Source organism: Schistocerca gregaria, chromosome 2, assembly GCF_023897955.1.
Source record: "Schistocerca gregaria isolate iqSchGreg1 chromosome 2, iqSchGreg1.2, whole genome shotgun sequence".
Lineage (NCBI taxonomy): Eukaryota > Metazoa > Arthropoda > Insecta > Orthoptera > Acrididae > Schistocerca > Schistocerca gregaria.
Window position 1 is genome coordinate 225,476,085 of NC_064921.1, and position 27,730 is coordinate 225,503,814.

The 27,730-nt window shown below is 47.3% G+C and overlaps 34 non-coding genes across 34 annotated transcripts; all 34 read left to right on the plus strand.

The window, feature by feature from the left end:
- Window positions 1-4,282: 4,282 nt before the first annotated feature.
- Trnal-caa (transfer RNA leucine (anticodon CAA)) lies at window positions 4,283-4,398 on the plus strand. Its single transcript has 2 exons — window positions 4,283-4,320; window positions 4,353-4,398. It is a non-coding gene; the product is annotated as a tRNA-Leu (tRNA).
- A 689-nt stretch (window positions 4,399-5,087) lies between these two features.
- On the plus strand, window positions 5,088-5,203 carry Trnal-caa (transfer RNA leucine (anticodon CAA)). Its single transcript has 2 exons — window positions 5,088-5,125; window positions 5,158-5,203. It is a non-coding gene; the product is annotated as a tRNA-Leu (tRNA).
- A 1,494-nt stretch (window positions 5,204-6,697) lies between these two features.
- Window positions 6,698-6,813, plus strand: Trnal-caa (transfer RNA leucine (anticodon CAA)). The gene is made up of 2 exons: window positions 6,698-6,735; window positions 6,768-6,813. It is a non-coding gene; the product is annotated as a tRNA-Leu (tRNA).
- A 689-nt stretch (window positions 6,814-7,502) lies between these two features.
- Trnal-caa (transfer RNA leucine (anticodon CAA)) lies at window positions 7,503-7,618 on the plus strand. Its single transcript has 2 exons — window positions 7,503-7,540; window positions 7,573-7,618. It is a non-coding gene; the product is annotated as a tRNA-Leu (tRNA).
- Window positions 7,619-9,911: 2,293 nt separating this feature from the next.
- On the plus strand, window positions 9,912-10,027 carry Trnal-caa (transfer RNA leucine (anticodon CAA)). Its single transcript has 2 exons — window positions 9,912-9,949; window positions 9,982-10,027. It is a non-coding gene; the product is annotated as a tRNA-Leu (tRNA).
- A 689-nt stretch (window positions 10,028-10,716) lies between these two features.
- On the plus strand, window positions 10,717-10,832 carry Trnal-caa (transfer RNA leucine (anticodon CAA)). The gene is made up of 2 exons: window positions 10,717-10,754; window positions 10,787-10,832. It is a non-coding gene; the product is annotated as a tRNA-Leu (tRNA).
- Window positions 10,833-11,521: 689 nt separating this feature from the next.
- On the plus strand, window positions 11,522-11,637 carry Trnal-caa (transfer RNA leucine (anticodon CAA)). Its single transcript has 2 exons — window positions 11,522-11,559; window positions 11,592-11,637. It is a non-coding gene; the product is annotated as a tRNA-Leu (tRNA).
- A 689-nt stretch (window positions 11,638-12,326) lies between these two features.
- Window positions 12,327-12,442, plus strand: Trnal-caa (transfer RNA leucine (anticodon CAA)). The gene is made up of 2 exons: window positions 12,327-12,364; window positions 12,397-12,442. It is a non-coding gene; the product is annotated as a tRNA-Leu (tRNA).
- Window positions 12,443-19,251: 6,809 nt separating this feature from the next.
- On the plus strand, window positions 19,252-19,329 carry Trnah-gug (transfer RNA histidin (anticodon GUG)). The gene has a single exon. It is a non-coding gene; the product is annotated as a tRNA-His (tRNA).
- Window positions 19,330-19,617: 288 nt separating this feature from the next.
- Trnal-aag (transfer RNA leucine (anticodon AAG)) lies at window positions 19,618-19,699 on the plus strand. Its single transcript has one exon. It is a non-coding gene; the product is annotated as a tRNA-Leu (tRNA).
- Window positions 19,700-19,779: 80 nt separating this feature from the next.
- On the plus strand, window positions 19,780-19,861 carry Trnal-cag (transfer RNA leucine (anticodon CAG)). The gene has a single exon. It is a non-coding gene; the product is annotated as a tRNA-Leu (tRNA).
- Window positions 19,862-20,135: 274 nt separating this feature from the next.
- Window positions 20,136-20,207, plus strand: Trnae-cuc (transfer RNA glutamic acid (anticodon CUC)). The gene has a single exon. It is a non-coding gene; the product is annotated as a tRNA-Glu (tRNA).
- A 375-nt stretch (window positions 20,208-20,582) lies between these two features.
- Trnah-gug (transfer RNA histidin (anticodon GUG)) lies at window positions 20,583-20,660 on the plus strand. The gene has a single exon. It is a non-coding gene; the product is annotated as a tRNA-His (tRNA).
- A 288-nt stretch (window positions 20,661-20,948) lies between these two features.
- Trnal-aag (transfer RNA leucine (anticodon AAG)) lies at window positions 20,949-21,030 on the plus strand. Its single transcript has one exon. It is a non-coding gene; the product is annotated as a tRNA-Leu (tRNA).
- Window positions 21,031-21,110: 80 nt separating this feature from the next.
- Trnal-cag (transfer RNA leucine (anticodon CAG)) lies at window positions 21,111-21,192 on the plus strand. The gene has a single exon. It is a non-coding gene; the product is annotated as a tRNA-Leu (tRNA).
- A 274-nt stretch (window positions 21,193-21,466) lies between these two features.
- Window positions 21,467-21,538, plus strand: Trnae-cuc (transfer RNA glutamic acid (anticodon CUC)). The gene has a single exon. It is a non-coding gene; the product is annotated as a tRNA-Glu (tRNA).
- Window positions 21,539-21,913: 375 nt separating this feature from the next.
- Window positions 21,914-21,991, plus strand: Trnah-gug (transfer RNA histidin (anticodon GUG)). The gene has a single exon. It is a non-coding gene; the product is annotated as a tRNA-His (tRNA).
- Window positions 21,992-22,279: 288 nt separating this feature from the next.
- Trnal-aag (transfer RNA leucine (anticodon AAG)) lies at window positions 22,280-22,361 on the plus strand. Its single transcript has one exon. It is a non-coding gene; the product is annotated as a tRNA-Leu (tRNA).
- Window positions 22,362-22,441: 80 nt separating this feature from the next.
- On the plus strand, window positions 22,442-22,523 carry Trnal-cag (transfer RNA leucine (anticodon CAG)). The gene has a single exon. It is a non-coding gene; the product is annotated as a tRNA-Leu (tRNA).
- Window positions 22,524-22,797: 274 nt separating this feature from the next.
- On the plus strand, window positions 22,798-22,869 carry Trnae-cuc (transfer RNA glutamic acid (anticodon CUC)). Its single transcript has one exon. It is a non-coding gene; the product is annotated as a tRNA-Glu (tRNA).
- A 375-nt stretch (window positions 22,870-23,244) lies between these two features.
- On the plus strand, window positions 23,245-23,322 carry Trnah-gug (transfer RNA histidin (anticodon GUG)). Its single transcript has one exon. It is a non-coding gene; the product is annotated as a tRNA-His (tRNA).
- Window positions 23,323-23,610: 288 nt separating this feature from the next.
- Trnal-aag (transfer RNA leucine (anticodon AAG)) lies at window positions 23,611-23,692 on the plus strand. Its single transcript has one exon. It is a non-coding gene; the product is annotated as a tRNA-Leu (tRNA).
- An 80-nt stretch (window positions 23,693-23,772) lies between these two features.
- Window positions 23,773-23,854, plus strand: Trnal-cag (transfer RNA leucine (anticodon CAG)). The gene has a single exon. It is a non-coding gene; the product is annotated as a tRNA-Leu (tRNA).
- Window positions 23,855-24,128: 274 nt separating this feature from the next.
- Trnae-cuc (transfer RNA glutamic acid (anticodon CUC)) lies at window positions 24,129-24,200 on the plus strand. Its single transcript has one exon. It is a non-coding gene; the product is annotated as a tRNA-Glu (tRNA).
- Window positions 24,201-24,575: 375 nt separating this feature from the next.
- Window positions 24,576-24,653, plus strand: Trnah-gug (transfer RNA histidin (anticodon GUG)). Its single transcript has one exon. It is a non-coding gene; the product is annotated as a tRNA-His (tRNA).
- A 288-nt stretch (window positions 24,654-24,941) lies between these two features.
- On the plus strand, window positions 24,942-25,023 carry Trnal-aag (transfer RNA leucine (anticodon AAG)). The gene has a single exon. It is a non-coding gene; the product is annotated as a tRNA-Leu (tRNA).
- Window positions 25,024-25,103: 80 nt separating this feature from the next.
- Trnal-cag (transfer RNA leucine (anticodon CAG)) lies at window positions 25,104-25,185 on the plus strand. Its single transcript has one exon. It is a non-coding gene; the product is annotated as a tRNA-Leu (tRNA).
- Window positions 25,186-25,459: 274 nt separating this feature from the next.
- Trnae-cuc (transfer RNA glutamic acid (anticodon CUC)) lies at window positions 25,460-25,531 on the plus strand. Its single transcript has one exon. It is a non-coding gene; the product is annotated as a tRNA-Glu (tRNA).
- Window positions 25,532-25,906: 375 nt separating this feature from the next.
- Trnah-gug (transfer RNA histidin (anticodon GUG)) lies at window positions 25,907-25,984 on the plus strand. The gene has a single exon. It is a non-coding gene; the product is annotated as a tRNA-His (tRNA).
- Window positions 25,985-26,272: 288 nt separating this feature from the next.
- Trnal-aag (transfer RNA leucine (anticodon AAG)) lies at window positions 26,273-26,354 on the plus strand. Its single transcript has one exon. It is a non-coding gene; the product is annotated as a tRNA-Leu (tRNA).
- Window positions 26,355-26,434: 80 nt separating this feature from the next.
- Trnal-cag (transfer RNA leucine (anticodon CAG)) lies at window positions 26,435-26,516 on the plus strand. The gene has a single exon. It is a non-coding gene; the product is annotated as a tRNA-Leu (tRNA).
- Window positions 26,517-26,790: 274 nt separating this feature from the next.
- On the plus strand, window positions 26,791-26,862 carry Trnae-cuc (transfer RNA glutamic acid (anticodon CUC)). The gene has a single exon. It is a non-coding gene; the product is annotated as a tRNA-Glu (tRNA).
- A 375-nt stretch (window positions 26,863-27,237) lies between these two features.
- Window positions 27,238-27,315, plus strand: Trnah-gug (transfer RNA histidin (anticodon GUG)). The gene has a single exon. It is a non-coding gene; the product is annotated as a tRNA-His (tRNA).
- A 288-nt stretch (window positions 27,316-27,603) lies between these two features.
- On the plus strand, window positions 27,604-27,685 carry Trnal-aag (transfer RNA leucine (anticodon AAG)). The gene has a single exon. It is a non-coding gene; the product is annotated as a tRNA-Leu (tRNA).
- The last annotated feature ends 45 nt before the right edge of the window (window positions 27,686-27,730 follow it).

Sequence of the window (27,730 nt, forward strand, 5' to 3'; positions counted from 1 at the left end):
AGAAAGTTTGACAGAAGCGTGGGCATTGTGCCTCCGCTCTGCAGATAGACACGTCTCAGTACTAGACTGGTGGTGCAACAGGGCAAAGCCTAAACTGAGAAAAGTTCTCATCCAGTATAGTGTACAACGATCGAAAGACTTGAAAAATTCCATAGAATTTTATTATACCATGCTGCGAAATTTATATGAGCAGGCAAACACTTCCAACGTCCGTCTGGCAGATATCAAGCAAACTAAGGCCAAATTGCTCAGTCTTAAAAGACAGCAGATGGAGGGTCTGAAATTAAAATCCAAGGCTAAGACAGTCGTGGAGGATGAACATGCTTCCTTGTACCATCTACTGAAGCACGAAAGAAACAGGAGACGCACCTTCATTGATGGACTTCTGTCTGAAACTGGCGAGACACTCACGACTCAGAGAGACATCGTCAATGCAGTGCACAAATATTACGAAGACCTATACACTGCCAACCCGGTATGTGAAGAGTCCTTCGATGAGTTCCTTCGTTCCATAGCTCCACAGGTCTCGGACGAGGAAAACGAAGACCTTCTCGTTGAGTGTACTAACGAAGATATCCACAGAATCATCTGCAAATCTCCTCTGAGGAAATCGCCGGGACCGGATGGTTTGCCTGTTGAATTTTATAAACGATACTGGCCACTGATTGGTGACATGTTTACCCGAATGACGAACGAGGTGCTTCAGGGAAAGCATTTACCTGCTGTTTTTAAAGAGAGCACAATAGTACTAATCCCAAAAAATGCTGCAAAAAGAAACCTCAACAACTTTCGTCCTATCTCCCTGTTAAACTCCGATTATAAAATCATCGGCAGAATTTTAAACAACAGACTCTCACAGTTGGCCAAAAAGATAGTAAGTCCATACCAGTCCTGTGTGCCTACCAAGAGCATTTTCAAAAGCATAGCTGAATATAGAGATATAATTGCAATCACTGCTGTGACCACCATAAAATGTGCTATCATGTTTATTGACTTCCAGAAAGCATTTGATCGTGTGGATCATAGATTCCTTAGTGCCACACTGAACAAAATAGGTTTTAATGAGCGAGTCGTAAGTGTGATCAGAAATGTTGCAACAGGCATCAGCGCTTGTATATCAGTTAACTGCCAGAGGACAAAGCAGATTCAGATCAGGCGCGGCGTTCCTCAAGGAAGCCCCCTCTCCATGTTCCTATTCGTGCTTTCATTAGAACCTTTCCTCCGCAGTGTTCATGCCACTCTAACTGGCATCACATTATCTGGTCACCGAACAGTCATAAACGCCTATGCCGATGATGTCGGAGTCGTCCTGCGAAATCCCGACGACATTTTGAAATTGGAAACGCTAATTAAAAAGTACTGTAGAGTCTCCGGAGCAGGTGTCAACGCAAACAAAAGCAAACTCCTAAACCTGCGGGGTTTTCAACATACCACCTTAGCCTGGGCCACAATGGTCACCCAATGCAAAGCACTAGGAATAACACTGACACCTTGTCCGTTAAAAATGGCAGCTATCAATTGGAGAAATACGTCGGGACAACTTCTTGGAACAACAAGAGAAAACCTCCACCGTAACATGAACCAAGTTCAGAGGGTGATTTTCATTAACCACTGCATTCTCTCCAGGAGTTACTTTATAGCACAGATCTTCCCACTACCGAAAATGATTGGAAAAAAGATAATGTCTACCATTGCCAGCTATCTTTGGAGAGGGGATATATTCAGAGTCGACGCAAAAACTGCGACCTTAGATCCCAGGAATGGAGGTTTGGGGTTAGTTGACATCAGAAATAAGGCGTCTGCGCTTTTTATAAAAAGGACCGCCACTATCCTTAGCGACCACGCTGATAGCATTACAACTAAATTATTTGAAGTTGTCAGGCCTGCCAGTTTACAGGCGCCGGTGAATGTGCAAAAAATAAATAACCGGCTCCAGTACGTTCGTGTATATTTTGTGGAATTCAGCTATCTCGGCGGTGTCATCATCAACTCACGACGGATCACGGCCCGCGATATTCTGTGCCATCGAAAGAAAATGGAGGGGAGAAACAAATTGGAAAGTAAATACCCACACACTGATTGGGACGCCATATGGAAAAATATTAATATGCGTGGTCTACCATCGGACGTCAAGTCAGCGTGGTATAAAACAGTGAATGAGACCGTAAGCACCAATGAAAGGTTACATGCAATCGGCGTTAGCGACACGAACCTATGTCTCAAATGTAAATTGATCGACACGTTAGTGCACAGATTCACGTGCGGTGGCAATCTACAACTCTGTAATTGGATTAGGGAACAACTGGCTTTTCTTACGAGATCTTCGGTGGAAAATTTTCCCCCTGTTACATTCCTCAGGCCTCAGACTTGCTATTTTCCAGCAGCAAAAAACAACTCGGTCCATTGGTTAATGGGACACTATGTGAATTACGTAATTAATCACCTGGGAAATGACAATTCCACTGATTTTTACATGTACTTGAAGTGTGCTTTCTATAACGCCCTGAAATATAAAGACCACAAGAAAAACTACGGCAATATGCTTAAAATTGTATTCGAGCGACTGGGCATTGGTTGACAAGCCAACGAGATAAACAAAAATCGTTTATTTAAGCGAAACGACGCTTAAACAAAAACAATTGGGGAGAAGTACAATTTTACAGTTTCATATTACAATCACTTATCCTCTGCTGGCAAAGAAGGCTATTTTGTTTATTGCACAGAAGAAGCCGAAGCCGAAAGCCAGTATCGCAGGGTTAAAGATAAATTGTTTTCTTATACATTCATTTTATGACTGAGAAGGAAGTCTCATTTGTTTCCATGGAAGGGAACATACTTTTTTATTATTATTATTAATCTCAAGAAGGAAAGGAGGCTATGGAATTAGTGCCTTAACATAAAATTCCTTCTTCACATTCCATGAAGATTTTTCTTTTACAATAAAAAAATAACAAACAAACAAAAATAATAATAATAACAATAAAAAAACTAAACAGAAATTTAAAAAAATAATATACAGGTTCAGGGTCCACTACTTCCTACAACTTTATTATATATTACAAAGAAGTATGCTAGGTTGCCGAGAAGCAGTGGATGAGGAAAAAAAAAAAAAAAAAAAAAAAAAAAAAAAAAAAAAAAAAAAAAAAAAAAAAAAAGCACTACAGCTATAACCTTCAATCTCTATTGCCTCGGCATGACATAAATTTTTTGTTTCAAATGAAGCATCTTTTGGTTCAGGATTTCGAAGGCAAAACAGCATATATCTACGTATACACAAGATGTAAAATTTCTTATTGAAAACTATGATAAAGACACGCCTCAGCAACAGGACTGGGTGGAGACATCGCGGCCAGGCCTCGAGATTTTGACCCCTGCCCGCTTTGCCTCCGCCTGCCTCATGCTGCTTATATAAAAAAAAAAAAAAAAGAAAAAAAAACAAAAAAAAAAGAGACGGGATTGAAAAAAAAAATAAAAAAAAAAAGAAAAAAAAAGCGGTCTAAGGCGCCAGACTCAAGGAACAACTTTGGCTGCAGTAGCAGCTAGAGACTTCTGGTTCTCGAATGAGGGCGTGGGTTCGAATCCCACTCCTGACAAATATTTTGTCGCTACTCTGGAGCACCATGCACATCATTGAGATCCTTTGTAATGTGCAACAGCACGATACTGGCCGTGTTCTTCTAAGTGAAATCAAAAATTTGCATTAAACACAAGCGCACCTACGGCACCAAACTGTTTCTTCGGTAGTGTGAGCTACAAACAGAGAGTGTTAGTCGTAAATGCGGCGTTCCCCTCGTGAGGTTACTTCCGCGCCACAGCCACAAACACGTCAAAAGGGACACTTGTCGTATGAAAACGACTCTTGTCTAGAGATGACAGTGTGAGGAAACAGTGCAGGCTGACCAGTACATCATCTGTACAATAATAGTCGCTGATGAAATACAGAGAACTCGAAATAAATTCAAATACTCAAAGTATTACTTTATGGAGATTGCAACGTGATCAAAACTTGAGATATTACTCGACACATAGACCTCTGCATTCTGTCTAATCTCTGATGTCTGTAACAGACGACTTAGTTTCGAACAAAATGTATTGATTGCTGTGATTATATGGATTTGAGAAACTCTTTTGGTGGTACATTCTGCGCTATATTTGTGCGGCTGCGTCTGGCGAACGTCTTCTGGTTGCAGAACTCATGCCTGTGTACTGTGGCAACGTGGATGCGACAACTACATCAACTGCAAGTACTCTAATAGAACAAAAGAGGTGAATCTAATCAAGTGTCAGGATGGCCGAGCGGTCTAAGGCGCCAGACTCAAGGAACAACCTTGACTGCAGTAGCAGCTAGAGCCTTCTGGTCCTCGAATGAGGGCGTGGGTTCGAATCCCACTCCTGACACAGATTTTGTCGCTTCACTGGAGCACCATGCATTTCATTGAGATCCTTTGTAATGTGCAACAGCACGGTACTGGCCGTGTTCTTCTAAGTGAAATCAAAAATTTGCATTAAACACAAGCGCACCTACGGCACCAAACTGTTTCTTCGGTAGTGTGAGCTACAAACAGAGAGTGTTAGTCGTAAATGCGGCGTTCCCCTCGTGAGGTTACTTCCGCGCCACAGCCACAAACACGTCAAAAGGGACACTTGTCGTATGAAAACGACTCTTGTCTAGAGATGACAGTGTGAGGAAACAGTGCAGGCTGACCAGTACATCATCTGTACAATAATAGTCGCTGATGAAATACAGAGAACTCGAAATAAATTCAAATACTCAAAGTATTACTTTATGGAGATTGCAACATGATCAAAACTTGAGATATTACTCGACACATAGACCTCTGCATTCTGTCTAATCTCTGATGTCTGTAACAGACGACTTAGTTTCGAACAAAATGTATTGATTGCTGTGATTATATGGATTTGAGAAACTCTTTTGGTGGTACATTCTGTGCTATATTTGTGCGGCTGCGTCTGGCGAACGTCTTCTGGTTGCAGAACTCATGCCTGTGTACTGTGGCAACGTGGATGCGACAACTACATCAACTGCAAGTACTCTAATAGAACAAACGAGGAGGATCTAATTAAGTGTCAGGATGGCCGAGCGGTCTAAGGCGCCAGACTCAAGGAACAACCTTGGCTGCAGTAGCAGCTAGAGCCTTCTGGTCCTCGAATGAGGGCGTGGGTTCGAATCCCACTCCTGACACAGATTTTGTCGCTTCTCTGGAGCACCATGCATATCAATGAGATCCTTTGTAATGTGCAACAGCACGGTACTGGCCGTGTTCTTCTAAGTGAAATCAAAAATTTGCATTAAACACAAGCGCACCTACGGCACCAAACTGTTTCTTCGGTAGTGTGAGCTACAAACAGAGAGTGTTAGTCGTAAATGCGGCGTTCCCCTCGTGAGGTTACTTCCGCGCCACAGCCACAAACACGTCAAAAGGGACACTTGTCGTATGAAAACGACTCTTGTCTAGAGATGACAGTGTGAGGAAACAGTGCAGGCTGACCAGTACATCATCTGTACAATAATAGTCGCTGATGAAATACAGAGAACTCGAAATAAATTCAAATACTCAAAGTATTACTTTATGGAGATTGCAACGTGATCAAAACTTGAGATATTACTCGACACATAGACCTCTGCATTCTGTCTAATCTCTGATGTCTGTAACAGACGACTTAGTTTCGAACAAAATGTATTGATTGCTGTGATTATATGGATTTGAGAAACTCTTTTGGTGGTACATTCTGTGCTATATTTGTGCGGCTGCGTCTGGCGAACGTCTTCTGGTTGCAGAACTCAACCCTGTGTACTGTGGCAACGTGGATGCGACAACTACATCAACTGCAAGTACTCTAATAGAACAAACGAGGAGGATCTAATCAAGTGTCAGGATGGCCGAGCGGTCTAAGGCGCCACACGCAAGGAGCAACCTTGGTTGCAGTAGCAGCTAGAGCCTTCTGGTCCTCGAATCAGGGCGTGGGTCCGAATCCCACTCCTGACACAGATTTTGTCGCTTCTCTGGAGCACCATGCATATCATTGAGATCCTTTGTAATGTGCAACAGCACGATACTGGCCGTGTTCTTCTAAGTGAAATCATAAATTTGCATTAAACACAAGCGCACCTACGGCACCAAACTGTTTCTTCGGTAGTGTGAGCTACAAACAGAGAGTGTTAGTCGTAAATGCGGCGTTCCCCTCGTGAGGTTACTTCCGCGCCACAGCCACAAACACGTCAAAAGGGACACTTGTCGTATGAAAACGACTCTTGTCTAGAGATGACAGTGTGAGGAAACAGTGCAGGCTGACCAGTACATCATCTGTACAATAATAGTCGCTGATGAAATACAGAGAACTCGAAATAAATTCAAATACTCAAAGTATTACTTTATGGAGATTGCAACGTGATCAAAACTTGAGATATTACTCGACACATAGACCTCTGCATTCTGTCTAATCTCTGATGTCTGTAACAGACGACTTAGTTTCGAACAAAATGTATTGATTGCTGTGATTATATGGATTTGAGAAACTCTTTTGGTGGTACATTCTGCGCTATATTTGTGCGGCTGCGTCTGGCGAACGTCTTCTGGTTGCAGAACTCATGCCTGTGTACTGTGGCAACGTGGATGCGACAACTACATCAACTGCAAGTACTCTAATAGAACAAACGAGGAGGATCTAATCAAGTGTCAGGATGGCCGAGCGGTCTAAGGCGCCAGACTCAAGGAACAACCTTGGCTGCAGTAGCAGCTTGAGCCTTCTGGTCCTCGAATGAGGGCGTGGGTTCGAATCCCACTCCTGACACAGATTTTGTCGCTTCTCTGGAGCACCATGCAGATCATTGAGATCCTTTGTAATGTGCAACAGCACGATACTGGCCGTGTTCTTCTAAGTGAAATCAAAATTTTGCATTAAACACAAGCGCACCTACGGCACCAAACTGTTTCTTCGGTAGTGTGAGCTACAAACAGAGAGTGTTAGTCGTAAATGCGGCGTTCCCCTCGTGAGGTTACTTCCGCGCCACAGCCACAAACACGTCAAAAGGGACACTTGTCGTATGAAAACGACTCTTGTCTAGAGATGACAGTGTGAGGAAACAGTGCAGGCTGACCAGTACATCATCTGTACAATAATAGTCGCTGATGAAATACAGAGAACTCGAAATACATTCAAATACTCAAAGTATTACTTTATGGAGATTGCAACGTGATCAAAACTTGAGATATTACTCGACACATAGACCTCTGCATTCTGTCTAATCTCTGATGTCTGTAACAGACGACTTAGTTTCGAACAAAATGTATTGATTGCTGTGATTATATGGATTTGAGAAACTCTTTTGGTGGTACATTCTGCGCTATATTTGTGCGGCTGCGTCTGGCGAACGTCTTCTGGTTGCAGAACTCATGCCTGTGTACTGTGGCAACGTGGATGCGACAACTACATCAACTGCAAGTACTCTAATAGAACAAACGAGGAGGATCTAATCAAGTGTCAGGATGGCCGAGCGGTCTAAGGCGCCAGACTCAAGGAACAACCTTGGCTGCAGTAGCAGCTAGAGCCTTCTGGTCCTCGAATGAGGGCGTGGGTTCGAATCCCACTCCTGACACAGATTTTGTCGCTTCTCTGGAGCACCATGCATATCATTGAGATCCTTTGTAATGAGCAACAGCACGATACTCGCCGTGTTCTTCTAAATGAAATCAAAAATTTGCATTAAACACAAGCGCACCTACGGCACTAAACTGTTTCTTCGGTAGTGTGAGCTACAAACAGAGAGTGTTAGTCGTAAATGCGGCGTTCCCCTCGTGAGGTTACTTCCGCGCCACAGCCACAAACACGTCAAAAGGGACACTTGTCGTATGAAAACGACTCTTGTCTAGAGATGACAGTGTGAGGAAACAGTGCAGGCTGACCAGTACATCATCTGTACAATAATAGTCGCTGATGAAATACAGAGAACTCGAAATAAATTCAAATACTCAAAGTATTACTTTATGGAGATTGCAACATGATCAAAACTTGAGATATTACTCGACACATAGACCTCTGCATTCTGTCTAATCTCTGATGTCTGTAACAGACGACTTAGTTTCGAACAAAATGTATTGATTGCTGTGATTATATGGATTTGAGAAACTCTTTTGGTGGTACATTCTGCGCTATATTTGTGCGGCTGCGTCTGGCGAACGTCTTCTGGTTGCAGAACTCATGCCTGTGTACTGTGGCAACGTGGATGCGACTACATCAACTGCAAGTACTCTAATAGAACAAACGAGAAGGATCTAATCAAGTGTCAGGATGGCCGAGCGGTCTAAAGCACCAGACTCAAGGAACCACCTCAGCTGCAGTAGCAGCTAGAGCCTTCAGGTCCTGGAATGAGGGCGTGGGTTCGAATCCCACTCCTGACACAGATTTTGTCGCTTCTCTGGAGCACCATGCATATCATTGAGATCCTTTGTAATGTGCAACAGCACGATACTGGCCGTGTTCTTCTAAGTGAAATCAAAAATTTGCATTAAACACAAGCGCACCTACGGCACCAAACTGTTTCTTCGGTAGTGTGAGCTACAAACAGAGAGTGTTAGTCGTAAATGCGGCGTTCCCCTCGTGAGGTTACTTCCGCGCCACAGCCACAAACACGTCAAAAGGGACACTTGTCGTATGAAAACGACTCTTGTCTAGAGATGACAGTGTGAGGAAACAGTGCAGGCTGACCAGTACATCATCTGTACAATAATAGTCGCTGATGAAATACAGAGAACTCGAAATAAATTCAAATACTCAAAGTATTACTTTATGTAGATTGCAACGTGATCAAAACTTGAGATATTACTCGATACATAGACCTCTGCATTCTGTCTAATCTCTGATGTCTGTAACAGACGACTTAGTTTCGAACAAAATGTATTGATTGCTGTGATTATATGGATTTGAGAAACTCTTTTGGTGGTACATTCTGCGCTATATTTGTGCGGCTGCGTCTGGCGAACGTCTTCTGGTTGCAGAACTCATGCCTGTGTACTGTGGCAACGTGGATGCGACTACATCAACTGCAAGTACTCTAATAGAACAAACGAGAAGGATCTAATCAAGTGTCAGGATGGCCGAGCGGTCTAAAGCACCAGACTCAAGGAACCACCTCAGCTGCAGTAGCAGCTAGAGCCTTCAGGTCCTGGAATGAGGGCGTGGGTTCGAATCCCACTCCTGACACAGATTTTGTCGCTTCTCTGGAGCACCATGCATATCATTGAGATCCTTTGTAATGTGCAACAGCACGATACTGGCCGTGTTCTTCTAAGTGAAATCAAAAATTTGCATTAAACACAAGCGCACCTACGGCACCAAACTGTTTCTTCGGTAGTGTGAGCTACAAACAGAGAGTGTTAGTCGTAAATGCGGCGTTCCCCTCGTGAGGTTACTTCCGCGCCACAGCCACAAACACGTCAAAAGGGACACTTGTCGTATGAAAACGACTCTTGTCTAGAGATGACAGTGTGAGGAAACAGTGCAGGCTGACCAGTACATCATCTGTACAATAATAGTCGCTGATGAAATACAGAGAACTCGAAATAAATTCAAATACTCAAAGTATTACTTTATGGAGATTGCAACGTGATCAAAACTTGAGATATTACTCGACACATAGACCTCTGCATTCTGTCTAATCTCTGATGTCTGTAACAGACGACTTAGTTTCGAACAAAATGTATTGATTGCTGTGATTATATGGATTTGAGAAACTCTTTTGGTGGTACATTCTGCGCTATATTTGTGCGGCTGCGTCTGGCGAACGTCTTCTGGTTGCAGAACTCATGCCTGTGTACTGTGGCAACGTGGATGCGACAACTACATCAACTGCAAGTACTCTAATAGAACAAACGAGGAGGATCTAATCAAGTGTCAGGATGGCCGAGCGGTCTAAGGCGCCAGACTCAAGGAACAACCTTGGCTGCAGTAGCAGTAAGAGCCTTCTGGTCCTCGAATGAGGGCGTGGGTTCAAATCCCACTCCTGACACAGATTTTGTCGCTTCTCTGGAGCACCATGCATATCATTGAGATCCTTTGTAATGTGCAACAGCACGATACTGGCCGTGTTCTTCTAAGTGAAATCAAAAATTTGCATTAAACACAAGCGCACCTACGGCACCAAACCGTTTCTTCGGTAGTGTGAGCTACAAACAGAGAGTGTTAGTCGTAAATGCGGCGTTCCCCTCGTGAGGTTACTTCCGCGCCACAGCCACAAACACGTCAAAAGGGACACTTGTCGTATGAAAACGACTCTTGTCTAGAGATGACAGTGTGAGGAAACAGTGCAGGCTGACCAGTACATCATCTGTACAATAATAGTCGCTGATGAAATACAGAGAACTCGAAATAAATTCAAATACTCAAAGTATTACTTTATGGAGATTGCAACGTGATCAAAACTTGAGATATTACTCGACACATAGACCTCTGCATTCTGTCTAATCTCTGATGTCTGTAACAGACGACTTAGTTTCGAACAAAATGTATTGATTGCTGTGATTATATGGATTTGAGAAACTCTTTTGGTGGTACATTCTGCGCTATATTTGTGCGGCTGCGTCTGGCGAACGTCTTCTGGTTGCAGAACTCATGCCTGTGTACTGTGGCAACGTGGATGCGACAACTACATCAACTGCAAGTACTCTAATAGAACAAACGAGGAGGATCTAATCAAGTGTCAGGATGGCCGAGCGGTCTAAGGCGCCAGACTCAACGAACAACCTTGGCTGCAGTAGCAGCTAGAGCCGTCTGGTCCTCGAATGAGGGCGTGGGTTCGAATCCCATTCCTGACACAGATTTTGTCGCTTCTCTGGAGCACCATGCATATCATTGAGATCCTTTGTAATGTGCAACAGCACGATACTGGCCGTGTTCTTCTAAGTGAAATCAAAAATTTGCATTAAACACAAGCGCACCTACGGCACCAAACTGTTTCTTCGGTAGTGTGAGCTACAAACAGAGAGTGTTAGTCGTAAATGCGGCGTTCCCCTCGTGAGGTTACTTCCGCGCCACAGCCACAAACACGTCAAAAGGGACACTTGTCGTATGAAAACGACTCTTGTCTAGAGATGACAGTGTGAGGAAACAGTGCAGGCTGACCAGTACATCATCTGTACAATAATAGTCGCTGATGAAATACAGAGAACTCGAAATACATTCAAATACTCAAAGTATTACTTTATGGAGATTGCAACGTGATCAAAACTTGAGATATTACTCGACACATAGACCTCTGCATTCTGTCTAATCTCTGATGTCTGTAACAGACGACTTAGTTTCGAACAAAATGTATTGATTGCTGTGATTATATGGATTTGAGAAACTCTTTTGGTGGTACATTCTGTGCTATATTTGTGCGGCTGCGTCTGGCGAACGTCTTCTGGTTGCAGAACTCATACCTGTGTACTGTGGCAACGTGGATGCGACAACTACATCAACTGCAAGTACTCTAATAGAACAAACGAGGAGGGTCTAATCAAGTGTCAGGATGGCCGAGCGGTCTAAGGCGCCAGACTCAAGGAACAACCTTGGCTGCAGTAGCAGCTAGAGCCTTCTGGTCCTCGAATGAGGGCGTGTGTTCGAATCCCACTCCTGACACAGATTTTGTCGCTTCTCTGGAGCACCATGCATATCATTGAGATCCTTTGTAATGTGCAACAGCACGATACTGGCCGTGTTCTTCTAAGTGAAATCAAAAATTTGCATTAAACACAAGCGCACCTACGGCACCAAACTGTTTCTTCGGTAGTGTGAGCTACAAACAGAGAGTGTTAGTCGTAAATGCGGCGTTCCCCTCGTGAGGTTACTTCCGCGCCACAGCCACAAACACGTCAAAAGGGACACTTGTCGTATGAAAACGACTCTTGTCTAGAGATGACAGTGTGAGGAAACAGTGCAGGCTGACCAGTACATCATCTGTACAATAATAGTCGCTGATGAAATACAGAGAACTCGAAATAAATTCAAATACTCAAAGTATTACTTTATGGAGATTGCAACGTGATCAAAACTTGAGATATTACTCGACACATAGACCTCTGCATTCTGTCTAATCTCTGATGTCTGTAACAGACGACTTAGTTTCGAACAAAATGTATTGATTGCTGTGATTATATGGATTTGAGAAACTCTTTTGGTGGTACATTCTGCGCTATATTTGTGCGGCTGCGTCTGGCGAACGTCTTCTGGTTGCAGAACTCATGCCTGTGTACTGTGGCAACGTGGATGCGACAACTACATCAACTGCAAGTACTCTAATAGAACAAACGAGGAGGATCTAATCAAGTGTCAGGATGGCCGAGCGGTCTAAGGCGCCAGACTCAACGAACAACCTTGGCTGCAGTAGCAGCTAGAGCCTTCTGGTCCTCGAATGAGGGCGTGGGTTCGAATCCCACTCCTGACACAGATTTTGTCGCTTCTCTGGAGCACCATGCATATCATTGAGATCCTTTGTAATGTGCAACAGCACGATACTGGCCGTGTTCTTCTAAGTGAAATCAAAAATTTGCATTAAACACAAGCGCACCTACGGCACCAAACTGTTTCTTCGGTAGTGTGAGCTACAAACAGAGAGTGTTAGTCGTAAATGCGGCGTTCCCCTCGTGAGGTTACTTCCGCGCCACAGCCACAAACACGTCAAAAGGGACACTTGTCGTATGAAAACGACTCTTGTCTAGAGATGACAGTGTGAGGAAACAGTGCAGGCTGACCAGTACATCATCTGTACAATAATAGTCGCTGATGAAATACAGAGAACTCGAAATACATTCAAATACTCAAAGTATTACTTTATGGAGATTGCAACGTGATCAAAACTTGAGATATTACTCGACACATAGACCTCTGCATTCTGTCTAATCTCTGATGTCTGTAACAGACGACTTAGTTTCGAACAAAATGTATTGATTGCTGTGATTATATGGATTTGAGAAACTCTTTTGGTGGTACATTCTGTGCTATATTTGTGCGGCTGCGTCTGGCGAACGTCTTCTGGTTGCAGAACTCATGCCTGTGTACTGTGGCAACGTGGATGCGACAACTACATCAACTGCAAGTACTCTAATAGAACAAACGAGGAGGATCTAATCAAGTGTCAGGATGGCCGACCAGTCAGCCAGCGGCTGCGCTGGAGGTCGGACGTGCCGTGCTGTGTGCTGTGCTGCGTTAGCTCCGCGTGGTAAGTCTCTGCTCTTGCTGCAACGCGTCGCTGTCTATAGTATTTGTGTAGACATGAAAAAGAATTAAGAGATGTCGCAACCGCAACGAAAAATACTTTGAAATTCACGTTTGATCGCAACTTTGTCCGACCGAGGTCATTTGATGTTGAACAGTGGTTAGAGGATGATGTTAAAATAGGACTTGATGATATTATCGGCATACATTTCTCGATTATGAACAGTGTGGTTTTCGTAAAACTTGCCAGTCCAGAATTGTGTGAAAGGATAGTTCGATCTTGTGGTGGCATTCTGAAATTTAAACATGCTGACGGAAATGTTGGGGAGGTTACCGTTGCCCATGCTGGTCTAGGTATTCGGACCGTGCGAGTCTTTGAACTTCCCTTTGAAATTACAAGTGACCAGATAAATGCTGTTATTGCTCCATACGGGAAAGTTTTGAGTAATATTGCCGAACGGTGGTCTGCTGCACACAAATTCCCTGTTTTGAATGGTGTGCGCCAATTAAAAGTCGAATTGCAGAAGCACATTCCGTCGTTTATAAACGTCTGCGGATATAGAGCGGTTGTGATGTATGATGACCAACCGAAAACGTGTGCTGTCTGCAATTTACCAGGCCACGTTCGTGCAGACTGTGTTCAAAGGCGAGTGGCGCAACTGCCTGCCGGCGATGCCGTCAGGCCCCCTGCTATGTCAACGCTGCCCGTAACATATGTCGCCGTAGCGCGCGGTTTTGCAAGTGCCACTGCGCCCCCCGAAGTTACTACGAATACCGACCCACAAGCGACCGACCAACCGACCGACTCAGGTGTAGCATCTGTAGACACTCAACCCTCCTGCGAAGACATATCTGCTCCTGCCCTTGTCGCCGTGGAATCGCCCAATGAGGCAATGGATACGGACGCGACCTCAGTCGCTTCGGGTAGTGCTCCTCTGCATCCTGGAGCTTCTTTAGGAGGTATCAAAAGCGTATCAGGTGCACAGAAAACGGACTCGCAACCAGCCGTTTCTAGTGGTGCTCCTCCGAATCCTGCAGCTGCCTTAGGCACTGACCACAGCCCGTCAAGTGCAATGAAATCAGACCTGGCGTCAGTCACTTCGGGTAGTGCCACTTTGCAACCTGAGGCTTCTCCAGGTACCGTCCAAAGTCCACCACGAGACGCATCTCCCAAGAAATCTAAAAAACGGAGGATCGCTCGTCAAGGTGCAGAGCAGACTGCACCACAACTGCGTGAACAGGCGAAGCAAATAGGGGGCAAAATACGTCAATCTGCATCTGAGAACTTGCAGTGCAATCAGCAGTCATCTAACGAAGACCCTGTGTCCTTGGATAGTACCTCCGGTTCTGCCAGTTTGCCCTCCGATGACGTAGCAATTACCCGAACCGAAGATAAAAATCACCAGCAAACACCTGAATATAGTGCACTACTTAATGACGAACCGATGACAGGGCTGTCGAATCCGTGGGCAGACGATGTCGACGACACTAAAAAGGAGGAAGCAATTATGGACACCACAGGAACCGTTACAGTCACCACGATGGCCACACCACGAGATGACGTCGTCTTGAATGTCATCGCCGCGACGGATACTGTCCCAGACACGGAGAAGCCGACTGATCCCTTCCCAAGTCATGAATATTTCTAGTCTGAACGGTTTTACTGACTTGTGTCCACATGTCTCTCGGGTCAGATTTCTTAATGTTTTTTTCGAAATGATATGTTGCCAGAGTTTTTCCTAATTACACTCCCGTCTTGGCTAACGTAGTTCCGTTGCAGGCCTATAAGATCGCTACGCTGAACATCAATAAAATTTGTAGCCCATTTAATTTACAAAATTTAAAAGATTTCCTGTATGCAGCTGATGTGGACATTTTGTTTTTACAAGAAGTAACAAACATCAAACTTGACTTCATACAGGGGTATAATGCTATAGTCAATCCTGGAATTGGATGTGATTTGGGTACCGCATTTCTTTTCCAAGAGGGCGTCGTCATTACAGACGTAACAAAACTGCCTAACGGCAGAGGCATTGCCGGCACGCTTTATAACACCAGGATTATTAATGTCTATGCCCCATCTGGTTCTACCAATCGGTGCCAACGAGCACAGTTTTTTAAGGAGGGAATTGTTCCTTTGTTTGGTGTACACTGCACCCATACCATCCTTGGAGGCGACTTTAACAGTGTCATACATGCCAAAGACCAAACTCCTAACTACAACAAATCGCCGGACCTGGAACGTATCGTCACCGACCTCCGTTTAACTGATTCGTGGGAGCAAAAGAACGGCGCGGCACCCGGCTTTACCCACCTCACTAATCATTCAGCGAGCCGGTTGGATCGAATATATGTCTCGCCCAATCTGAAACACCGCATCCTGCAGTCTGAAGTTTGGCCAACCGTTTTTTCAGACCACGCTGCATATATATGCACATTAAATTAGGAACGACAAGGAACCTGTCGATATAAAGGGCCATGGAAAGTTAATGTTTCACACTTAAAAGATCCTGCCTGTCGAGAAGCCTTTCTCACCACTTGGAGAGCCTGCGAGACCAAACTCATCTCTTACCACTCGACTTTGGATTGGTGGCTCAAATGCGCCAAACCTCAGATCCGGAGATGTTTCATCAACTACTCCCGGGAGAAGAGCTTTTGGCGGAAAAGAACGATAGAATTTTAGTTTCATTGTCTCCGAGAACTCTACCTGCAAGGTGCTACAGCTATTGGGAACCATGGGAGAGTTAAAAAAATCCAGGCAAAAATACTGACATTAAGACGACAACAGCTTGAAGGATACCAAATAAGGTCAAGAGCAGAGACTGTGGCGCAAAAAGAAGCCACTTCGGTATATCATGTGATTCGTGAAACTAAACGAGATTTCCGCAAAATACTGACGGAGCTTAAAACTGATAATGGCACCACCTTGACAATGCACAACGACATAAAAGCAGAAATACTAACCCATTTCGACAACTTGTTTTCACATAAAGAGGTAGACGAAAAAGCACAGGACGATTTACTGACCAACCTGCAAGGACGCGTTGGTAACGCGTACGCGGAAGCTCTAATAGCGGAGGCGACCGAAGACGATGTACACTATGCTGTCTATCAAAGTGCAAAAAATAAATCCCCTGGAGCTGACGGCATACCAGCAGAATTTTATCAAGTCTTCTGGGAACATATAAAACATAGAATTACATGCATCTGTAATGAACTTCTGAACCTCAATAAGGAGATACCGAAAGATTTTCGCGAAGGTATGATAGTGTTAATCGCAAAAAAATCGGCTGGCAAGAAAATTGGAAATTTGAGACCAATCACTCTGCTGAACAGTGACTATAAAAATTTTTCGCGGCTCTTAGCCCACAGACTTAAAAATGTAATGGCCAGCGTCACCGGCCCATATCAGTCTAGCGTGGGCAAGGGTTGGAAAATTCAGCAGACGCTGTCCGACTACCGCGACATAATTTCAATAGCAGAAGTATGTCGACTAAAATGTGCCATCGTGTCGTTAGATTTCGATAAAGCCTTCGACAGGATCAGCCACTCCTACCTCCTGAAAACGATAGGCGCAATGGGTTTTCCGCCGAGATTCGTTGACCTCATACGACGTTTGGTAACGAATAACTCCTCCAGAATCATCATAAATGGACAGCCTAGCCGGCCAGTCGAGATCGCATGTTCCGTCAGGCAAGGTTGTCCGTTGTCCATGGCACTTTTTGCCATGGCCATCGAAACTTTGCTCGCTACCTTGACTCAGCGGTTACAAGGATTGCAAATACGAGGAAACAAAATAATATGTAAAGCTTATGCGGACGATGTTGGGTTTCTCGTTATGAATGTAGCGGAAGTCGAGACGGCAATGCACATAATAGAAAAATACGAACGAGCGTCAGCCGCGAGGTTAAACAAAACCAAGTCCGGCATATTCAATATCGGACGTGGCATTGGCATGCGCACACACGGTCAGTTACGTGAGCTAACAGCCTTGAAGTGTCTCGGCATTGATTTCCGAAAAAATATACGTCAAACTATTGCGGCCAACTATAGACAAGTACTAACTACCATACGAGCTAGTGTACGGACACATAGTATTCGACAATTAAATGAAATTCAGAGAGTGTCTTTAGCGAACGTCTCTATTACTTCCAAAGTCAATTATGTCGCCCAGATACTGCCAATACCCGCCGGCATCGCCAAACAAATTATGTCAGCAATAGGCTATTTTGTGAGCCGTGGCCACATATTTAAAATCCAGTATGACACTCTGACGCTCGCCACTAATAATGGCGGCTTAAACTTAACGAATGTTACTAAAAAGTCGCAGGCTCTGTACATCTCCAATACGTTTCAACAATGGAGACAATCCGGCAGCTGTATCGCCGCGCACTTGCTATCTGAAATAGCTCCAGATGACATCTCTCCACCCATTAATGTGCAGCACATACCGAGCGGACTTTACCATTTACGATGGTTTTTAATAGAATATAGCTACCTACATTCAAGAATTCCGGAAAAAGACATGACAAACGTAAAAGAAATATATGGCAAATTGATGGGAGAAAAGAAGAACGACAAAATAGAACAAAACTATCCATGTTCTAACTGGAAAGTGATATGGGCAAATATTCATAACCGTAACTTAGCTACTCATCTGAAAGCAACATGGTACTTTGTTGTAAATAGGAAAGTTGCAACAAACTCGAAACTTCATACGATCCACTTAGCGGATTCGCCTTTGTGTGCAACGTGTAGTTTAATTGATAACGAAGAACATCGTTTCGTGTGTGACAAGGTTAAAGATATATGGCTGAATGTCCGACGAAAGCTGGCACTCATCCTTCGAACGTCACCTAACGCTATAACGCCTGCGGACTTTTTGACACCGGATGATGTACCCTTTCCTAACACGAAACGCAACGCAGTCAATTGGCTGAAAGCGGCAACGGTACATTACCTCTTCACGAAGGAAGAGAAAAGCCAAGAGGATTTTTGGATCTATCTGCTAACTGAGCATCACATGTTACTGAAGACTAGTAAATATAAAGAAACATACGCAAATTTTTTAATCAAGACCTTGATGTAAAAGAATTCACAAGAAATATCTGCGGACACAGAAGACAAACGTAAGAGAGTGTTCACCACTACTAACTTACTTTACAATCGTGGAAAAAAAAAAAAAAAATATTTTAGATTTTACCGGAATTGCCGTTCTTTGAGTTCAACGTTTATTAATTTATTTTTCAAGAAGCCATTATAAATAGTTGCTTCTCACCGAATATGGTTTGTTTTTTTTACGCATTTTCAGAGAGAAGAGGCAGTTTCGGAATGCCCTCTGACGTTTCTTTGTCAAGGAAGCCTATTTGCTTTAAGTGTGACAACAAAAAACAGCGATGAAGAAGGAAACAAACTGAACATAACTTCTGTTTCTACCTACTGATGACTTCATTCTTTTTTCACATTATCAATAAGCCCAAAGAAGGGGTACATTAGTTTCTCCACGATAAAGGGATTAACTTTAAAAAAAAAGAAAATAAAAAAAAGGGAAAAAAATGGATAAGGCGTCGGACTTCGGATCTGAAGATTACAGTAAAAAAAAAAAAGTGGCTAGGATACCTGGCTCTCACCCAGGAGGCCCGGGTTCGATTCCCGGTACCGGAAATGCGCGTTTTGTTGCACCTCTTATGCGACTTGTCCCGACTTAGCTCGACTGACGCTCCGCTGACGCTTGCAGAAAACTACGTAAAATATGGTTCGCGGCCACAAGTGACGGCGAGAGAGATGCGACATCTGTCCACCTCTTATCGAGGCACATACCTGCGGTCAACAGACTTGGAGGACTGCAAGACATTGCCACGGGCGTTGAATGCAGCTAACCACTCTGCTCAGTGTCCCAAGAGCGCAGGCACGGTCGTTTGCAGGTATGCATATGATGGAGACCGCGTGTGACACAGCTGTGGCGAGACGCAGTCGGCCGAGCTTTGCTGTTCATCGCCACTTGCAGTCGAGAAGGCTACTTTCGGCGGTGGCTCCGTGGCCGTGATCGTCTAGTGGTTAGGACATTGCCATTGCGTTGTGGCCGCAATAACCCAGGTTCGAGTCCTGGTCACGGCACTTTTTAAAGTTCTGCCTTGCTGTCGCTGCAATGACGATAGTGACCCAGTGTTTGAAATCACGGTGCCCTCCTGATTGTTTGCTCATGTTCCACAGGCTGCAGGTGGCACTACCGATTCAATATCAACACGCGATGCCGCCGCACCAGAGCGCTGGCAGCTGCCTGTGTAGTTAATCTCTATTCGAAAAGTGCAGTGGTTTGAGGTTCGATGTATGAGCAACGCGTCGCAGAAGATCAGGAAGTTGTGTCGTGCACTGTTTTCTACAAATGCCACGAACTCTGGTGCAGGTAGCGTGGCCGAGCGGTCTAAGGCGCTGGTTTAAGGCACCAGTCTCTTCGGAGGCGTGGGTTCGAATCCCACCGCTGCCAATTTTTACTTCTCGTTTTTGTGCCATTGCCGTGTGTTCTCGAGGGGTAGAACGCAGCTCCTGTGGCCGTTGGGTCGCGTAGGTAACGTGGCCGAGCGGTCTAAGGCGCTGGTTTCAGGCACCAGTCTCTTCGGAGGCGTGGGTTCGAATCCCACCGCTGCCAACGTTTTCTGTCTCGTAATCCAGAGCTCTGATTACCCGCGAAGGAAATAGCGCAGCAAAGCGTGATCGTCGCTTTCGTAAATTGTCGTAGCACAGTGCGTGGTGTAACAACAGGATTCACCGGCGCAGGTTGGTCTCATGATCGCTGGCGTTCGTCTCCACGAGATACGTCCCGAGCATGCCGTTCTACAAAGTGGAAACGTAAATTTTTGCAGTTGTCGCCAAATAGCGGGAAGGTGCTTGCTGCGTTTGCTGGAGGAGCGCTTGCGTCGTTATCCGGTGTGGTCTAGTGGCTAGGATACCTGGCTCTCACCCAGGAGGCCCGGGTTCGATTCCCGGTACCGGAAATTCGCGTTTTGTTGCTCCTCTTATGCGACTTGTCCCGACTTAGCTCGACTGACGCTCCGCTGACGCTTGCAGAAAACTACGTAAAATATGGTTCGCGGCCACAAGTGACGGCGAGAGAGATGCGACATCTGTCCACCTCTTATCGAGGCACATACCTGCGGTCAACAGACTTGGAGGACTGCAAGACATTGCCACGGGCGTTGAATGCAGCTAACCACTCTGCTCAGTGTCCCAAGAGCGCAGGCACGGTCGTTTGCAGGTATGCATATGATGGAGACCGCGTGTGACACAGCTGTGGCGAGACGCAGTCGGCCGAGCTTTGCTGTTCATCGCCACTTGCAGTCGAGAAGGCTACTTTCGGCGGTGGCTCCGTGGCCGTGATCGTCTAGTGGTTAGGACATTGCCATTGCGTTGTGGCCGCAATAACCCAGGTTCGAGTCCTGGTCACGGCACTTTTTAAAGTTCTGCCTTGCTGTCGCTGCAATGACGATAGTGACCCAGTGTTTGAAATCACGGTGCCCTCCTGATTGTTTGCTCATGTTCCACAGGCTGCAGGTGGCACTACCGATTCAATATCAACACGCGATGCCGCCGCACCAGAGCGCTGGCAGCTGCCTGTGTAGTTAATCTCTATTCGAAAAGTGCAGTGGTTTGAGGTTCGATGTATGAGCAACGCGTCGCAGAAGATCAGGAAGTTGTGTCGTGCACTGTTTTCTACAAATGCCACGAACTCTGGTGCAGGTAGCGTGGCCGAGCGGTCTAAGGCGCTGGTTTAAGGCACCAGTCTCTTCGGAGGCGTGGGTTCGAATCCCACAGCTGCCAATTTTTACTTCTCGTTTTTGTGCCATTGCCGTGTGTTCTCGAGGGGTAGAACGCAGCTCCTGTGGCCGTTGGGTCGCGTAGGTAACGTGGCCGAGCGGTCTAAGGCGCTGGTTTCAGGCACCAGTCTCTTCGGAGGCGTGGGTTCGAATCCCACCGCTGCCAACGTTTTCTGTCTCGTAATCCAGAGCTCTGATTACCCGCGAAGGAAATAGCGCAGCAAAGCGTGATCGTCGCTTTCGTAAATTGTCGTAGCACAGTGCGTGGTGTAACAACAGGATTCACCGGCGCAGGTTGGTCTCATGATCGCTGGCGTTCGTCTCCACGAGATACGTCCCGAGCATGCCGTTCTACAAAGTGGAAACGTAAATTTTTGCAGTTGTCGCCAAATAGCGGGAAGGTGCTTGCTGCGTTTGCTGGAGGAGCGCTTGCGTCGTTATCCGGTGTGGTCTAGTGGCTAGGATACCTGGCTCTCACCCAGGAGGCCCGGGTTCGATTCCCGGTACCGGAAATGCGCGTTTTGTTGCTCCTCTTATGCGACTTGTTCCGACTTAGCTCGACTGACGCTCCGCTGACGCTTGCAGAAAACTACGTAAAATATGGTTCGCGGCCACAAGTGACGGCGAGAGAGATGCGACATCTGTCCACCTCTTATCGAGGCACATACCTGCGGTCAACAGACTTGGAGGACTGCAAGACATTGCCACGGGCGTTGAATGCAGCTAACCACTCTGCTCAGTGTCCCAAGAGCGCAGGCACGGTCGTTTGCAGGTATGCATATGATGGAGACCGCGTGTGACACAGCTGTGGCGAGACGCAGTCGGCCGAGCTTTGCTGTTCATCGCCACTTGCAGTCGAGAAGGCTACTTTCGGCGGTGGCTCCGTGGCCGTGATCGTCTAGTGGTTAGGACATTGCCATTGCGTTGTGGCCGCAATAACCCAGGTTCGAGTCCTGGTCACGGCACTTTTTAAAGTTCTGCCTTGCTGTCGCTGCAATGACGATAGTGACCCAGTGTTTGAAATCACGGTGCCCTCCTGATTGTTTGCTCATGTTCCACAGGCTGCAGGTGGCACTACCGATTCAATATCAACACGCGATGCCGCCGCACCAGAGCGCTGGCAGCTGCCTGTGTAGTTAATCTCTATTCGAAAAGTGCAGTGGTTTGAGGTTCGATGTATGAGCAACGCGTCGCAGAAGATCAGGAAGTTGTGTCGTGCACTGTTTTCTACAAATGCCACGAACTCTGGTGCAGGTAGCGTGGCCGAGCGGTCTAAGGCGCTGGTTTAAGGCACCAGTCTCTTCGGAGGCGTGGGTTCGAATCCCACCGCTGCCAATTTTTACTTCTCGTTTTTGTGCCATTGCCGTGTGTTCTCGAGGGGTAGAACGCAGCTCCTGTGGCCGTTGGGTCGCGTAGGTAACGTGGCCGAGCGGTCTAAGGCGCTGGTTTCAGGCACCAGTCTCTTCGGAGGCGTGGGTTCGAATCCCACCGCTGCCAACGTTTTCTGTCTCGTAATCCAGAGCTCTGATTACCCGCGAAGGAAATAGCGCAGCAAAGCGTGATCGTCGCTTTCGTAAATTGTCGTAGCACAGTGCGTGGTGTAACAACAGGATTCACCGGCGCAGGTTGGTCTCATGATCGCTGGCGTTCGTCTCCACGAGATACGTCCCGAGCATGCCGTTCTACAAAGTGGAAACGTAAATTTTTGCAGTTGTCGCCAAATAGCGGGAAGGTGCTTGCTGCGTTTGCTGGAGGAGCGCTTGCGTCGTTATCCGGTGTGGTCTAGTGGCTAGGATACCTGGCTCTCACCCAGGAGGCCCGGGTTCGATTCCCGGTACCGGAAATGCGCGTTTTGTTGCTCCTCTTATGCGACTTGTCCCGACTTAGCTCGACTGACGCTCCGCTGACGCTTGCAGAAAACTACGTAAAATATGGTTCGCGGCCACAAGTGACGGCGAGAGAGATGCGACATCTGTCCACCTCTTATCGAGGCACATACCTGCGGTCAACAGACTTGGAGGACTGCAAGACATTGCCACGGGCGTTGAATGCAGCTAACCACTCTGCTCAGTGTCCCAAGAGCGCAGGCACGGTCGTTTGCAGGTATGCATATGATGGAGACCGCGTGTGACACAGCTGTGGCGAGACGCAGTCGGCCGAGCTTTGCTGTTCATCGCCACTTGCAGTCGAGAAGGCTACTTTCGGCGGTGGCTCCGTGGCCGTGATCGTCTAGTGGTTAGGACATTGCCATTGCGTTGTGGCCGCAATAACCCAGGTTCGAGTCCTGGTCACGGCACTTTTTAAAGTTCTGCCTTGCTGTCGCTGCAATGACGATAGTGACCCAGTGTTTGAAATCACGGTGCCCTCCTGATTGTTTGCTCATGTTCCACAGGCTGCAGGTGGCACTACCGATTCAATATCAACACGCGATGCCGCCGCACCAGAGCGCTGGCAGCTGCCTGTGTAGTTAATCTCTATTCGAAAAGTGCAGTGGTTTGAGGTTCGATGTATGAGCAACGCGTCGCAGAAGATCAGGAAGTTGTGTCGTGCACTGTTTTCTACAAATGCCACGAACTCTGGTGCAGGTAGCGTGGCCGAGCGGTCTAAGGCGCTGGTTTAAGGCACCAGTCTCTTCGGAGGCGTGGGTTCGAATCCCACCGCTGCCAATTTTTACTTCTCGTTTTTGTGCCATTGCCGTGTGTTCTCGAGGGGTAGAACGCAGCTCCTGTGGCCGTTGGGTCGCGTAGGTAACGTGGCCGAGCGGTCTAAGGCGCTGGTTTCAGGCACCAGTCTCTTCGGAGGCGTGGGTTCGAATCCCACCGCTGCCAACGTTTTCTGTCTCGTAATCCAGAGCTCTGATTACCCGCGAAGGAAATAGCGCAGCAAAGCGTGATCGTCGCTTTCGTAAATTGTCGTAGCACAGTGCGTGGTGTAACAACAGGATTCACCGGCGCAGGTTGGTCTCATGATCGCTGGCGTTCGTCTCCACGAGATACGTCCCGAGCATGCCGTTCTACAAAGTGGAAACGTAAATTTTTGCAGTTGTCGCCAAATAGCGGGAAGGTGCTTGCTGCGTTTGCTGGAGGAGCGCTTGCGTCGTTATCCGGTGTGGTCTAGTGGCTAGGATACCTGGCTCTCACCCAGGAGGCCCGGGTTCGATTCCCGGTACCGGAAATTCGCGTTTTGTTGCTCCTCTTATGCGACTTGTCCCGACTTAGCTCGACTGACGCTCCGCTGACGCTTGCAGAAAACTACGTAAAATATGGTTCGCGGCCACAAGTGACGGCGAGAGAGATGCGACATCTGTCCACCTCTTATCGAGGCACATACCTGCGGTCAACAGACTTGGAGGACTGCAAGACATTGCCACGGGCGTTGAATGCAGCTAACCACTCTGCTCAGTGTCCCAAGAGCGCAGGCACGGTCGTTTGCAGGTATGCATATGATGGAGACCGCGTGTGACACAGCTGTGGCGAGACGCAGTCGGCCGAGCTTTGCTGTTCATCGCCACTTGCAGTCGAGAAGGCTACTTTCGGCGGTGGCTCCGTGGCCGTGATCGTCTAGTGGTTAGGACATTGCCATTGCGTTGTGGCCGCAATAACCCAGGTTCGAGTCCTGGTCACGGCACTTTTTAAAGTTCTGCCTTGCTGTCGCTGCAATGACGATAGTGACCCAGTGTTTGAAATCACGGTGCCCTCCTGATTGTTTGCTCATGTTCCACAGGCTGCAGGTGGCACTACCGATTCAATATCAACACGCGATGCCGCCGCACCAGAGCGCTGGCAGCTGCCTGTGTAGTTAATCTCTATTCGAAAAGTGCAGTGGTTTGAGGTTCGATGTATGAGCAACGCGTCGCAGAAGATCAGGAAGTTGTGTCGTGCACTGTTTTCTACAAATGCCACGAACTCTGGTGCAGGTAGCGTGGCCGAGCGGTCTAAGGCGCTGGTTTAAGGCACCAGTCTCTTCGGAGGCGTGGGTTCGAATCCCACCGCTGCCAATTTTTACTTCTCGTTTTTGTGCCATTGCCGTGTGTTCTCGAGGGGTAGAACGCAGCTCCTGTGGCCGTTGGGTCGCGTAGGTAACGTGGCCGAGCGGTCTAAGGCGCTGGTTTCAGGCACCAGTCTCTTCGGAGGCGTGGGTTCGAATCCCACCGCTGCCAACGTTTTCTGTCTCGTAATCCAGAGCTCTGATTACCCGCGAAGGAAATAGCGCAGCAAAGCGTGATCGTCGCTTTCGTAAATTGTCGTAGCACAGTGCGTGGTGTAACAACAGGATTCACCGGCGCAGGTTGGTCTCATGATCGCTGGCGTTCGTCTCCACGAGATACGTCCCGAGCATGCCGTTCTACAAAGTGGAAACGTAAATTTTTGCAGTTGTCGCCAAATAGCGGGAAGGTGCTTGCTGCGTTTGCTGGAGGAGCGCTTGCGTCGTTATCCGGTGTGGTCTAGTGGCTAGGATACCTGGCTCTCACCCAGGAGGCCCGGGTTCGATTCCCGGTACCGGAAATTCGCGTTTTGTTGCTCCTCTTATGCGACTTGTCCCGACTTAGCTCGACTGACGCTCCGCTGACGCTTGCAGAAAACTACGTAAAATATGGTTCGCGGCCACAAGTGACGGCGAGAGAGATGCGACATCTGTCCACCTCTTATCGAGGCACATACCTGCGGTCAACAGACTTGGAGGACTGCAAGACATTGCCACGGGCGTTGAATGCAGCTAACCACTCTGCTCAGTGTCCCAAGAGCGCAGGCACGGTCGTTTGCAGGTATGCATATGATGGAGACCGCGTGTGACACAGCTGTGGCGAGACGCAGTCGGCCGAGCTTTGCTGTTCATCGCCACTTGCAGTCGAGAAGGCTACTTTCGGCGGTGGCTCCGTGGCCGTGATCGTCTAGTGGTTAGGACATTGCCATTGCGTTGTGGCCGCAATAACCCAGGTTCGAGTCCTGGTCACGGCACTTTTTAAAGTTCTGCCTTGCTGTCGCTGCAATGACGATAGTGACCCAGTGTTTGAAATCACGGTGCCCTCCTGATTGTTTGCTCATGCTCCACAGGCTGCAGGTGGCACTACCGATTCAATATCAACACGCGATGCCGCCGCACCAGAGCGCTGGCAGCTGCCTGTGTAGTTAATCTCTATTCGAAAAGTGCAGTGGTTTGAGGTTCGATGTATGAGCAACGCGTCGCAGAAGATCAGGAAGTTGTGTCGTGCACTGTTTTCTACAAATGCCACGAACTCTGGTGCAGGTAGCGTGGCCGAGCGGTCTAAGGCGCTGGTTTAAGGCACCAGTCTCTTCGGAGGCGTGGGTTCGAATCCCACCGCTGCCAATTTTTACTTCTCGTTTTTGTGCCATTGCCGTGTGTTCTCGAGGGGTAGAACGCAGCTCCTGTGGCCGTTGGGTCGCGTAGGTAACGTGGCCGAGCGGTCTAAGGCGCTGGTTTCAGGCACCAGTCTCTTCGGAGGCGTGGGTTCGAATCCCACCGCTGCCAACGTTTTCTGTCTCGTAATCCAGAGCTCTGATTACCCGCGAAGGAAATAGCGCAGCAAAGCGTGATCGTCGCTTTCGTAAATTGTCGTAGCACATTGCGTGGTGTAACAACAGGATTCACCGGCGCAGGTTGGTCTCATGATCGCTGGCGTTCGTCTCCACGAGATACGTCCCGAGCATGCCGTTCTACAAAGTGGAAACGTAAATTTTTGCAGTTGTCGCCAAATAGCGGGAAGGTGCTTGCTGCGTTTGCTGGAGGAGCGCTTGCGTCGTTATCCGGTGTGGTCTAGTGGCTAGGATACCTGGCTCTCACCCAGGAGGCCCGGGTTCGATTCCCGGTACCGGAAATGCGCGTTTTGTTGCTCCTCTTATGCGACTTGTCCCGACTTAGCTCGACTGACGCTCCGCTGACGCTTGCAGAAAACTACGTAAAATATGGTTCGCGGCCACAAGTGACGGCGAGAGAGATGCGACATCTGTCCACCTCTTATCGAGGCACATACCTGCGGTCAACAGACTTGGAGGACTGCAAGACATTGCCACGGGCGTTGAATGCAGCTAACCACTCTGCTCAGTGTCCCAAGAGCGCAGGCACGGTCGTTTGCAGGTATGCATATGATGGAGACCGCGTGTGACACAGCTGTGGCGAGACGCAGTCGGCCGAGCTTTGCTGTTCATCGCCACTTGCAGTCGAGAAGGCTACTTTCGGCGGTGGCTCCGTGGCCGTGATCGTCTAGTGGTTAGGACATTGCCATTGCGTTGTGGCCGCAATAACCCAGGTTCGAGTCCTGGTCACGGCACTTTTTAAAGTTCTGCCTTGCTGTCGCTGCAATGACGATAGTGACCCAGTGTTTGAAATCACGGTGCCCTCCTGATTGTTTGCTCATGTTCCACAGGCTGCAGGTGGCACTACCGATTCAATATCAACACGCGATGCCGCCGCACCAGAGCGCTGGCAGCTGCCTGTGTAGTTAATCTCTATTCGAAAAGTGCAGTGGTTTGAGGTTCGATGTATGAGCAACGCGTCGCAGAAGATCAGGAAGTTGTGTCGTGCACTGTTTTCTACAAATGCCACGAACTCTGGTGCAGGTAGCGTGGCCGAGCGGTCTAAGGCGCTGGTTTAAGGCACCAGTCTCTTCGGAGGCGTGGGTTCGAATCCCACCGCTGCCAATTTTTACTTCTCGTTTTTGTGCCATTGCCGTGTGTTCTCGAGGG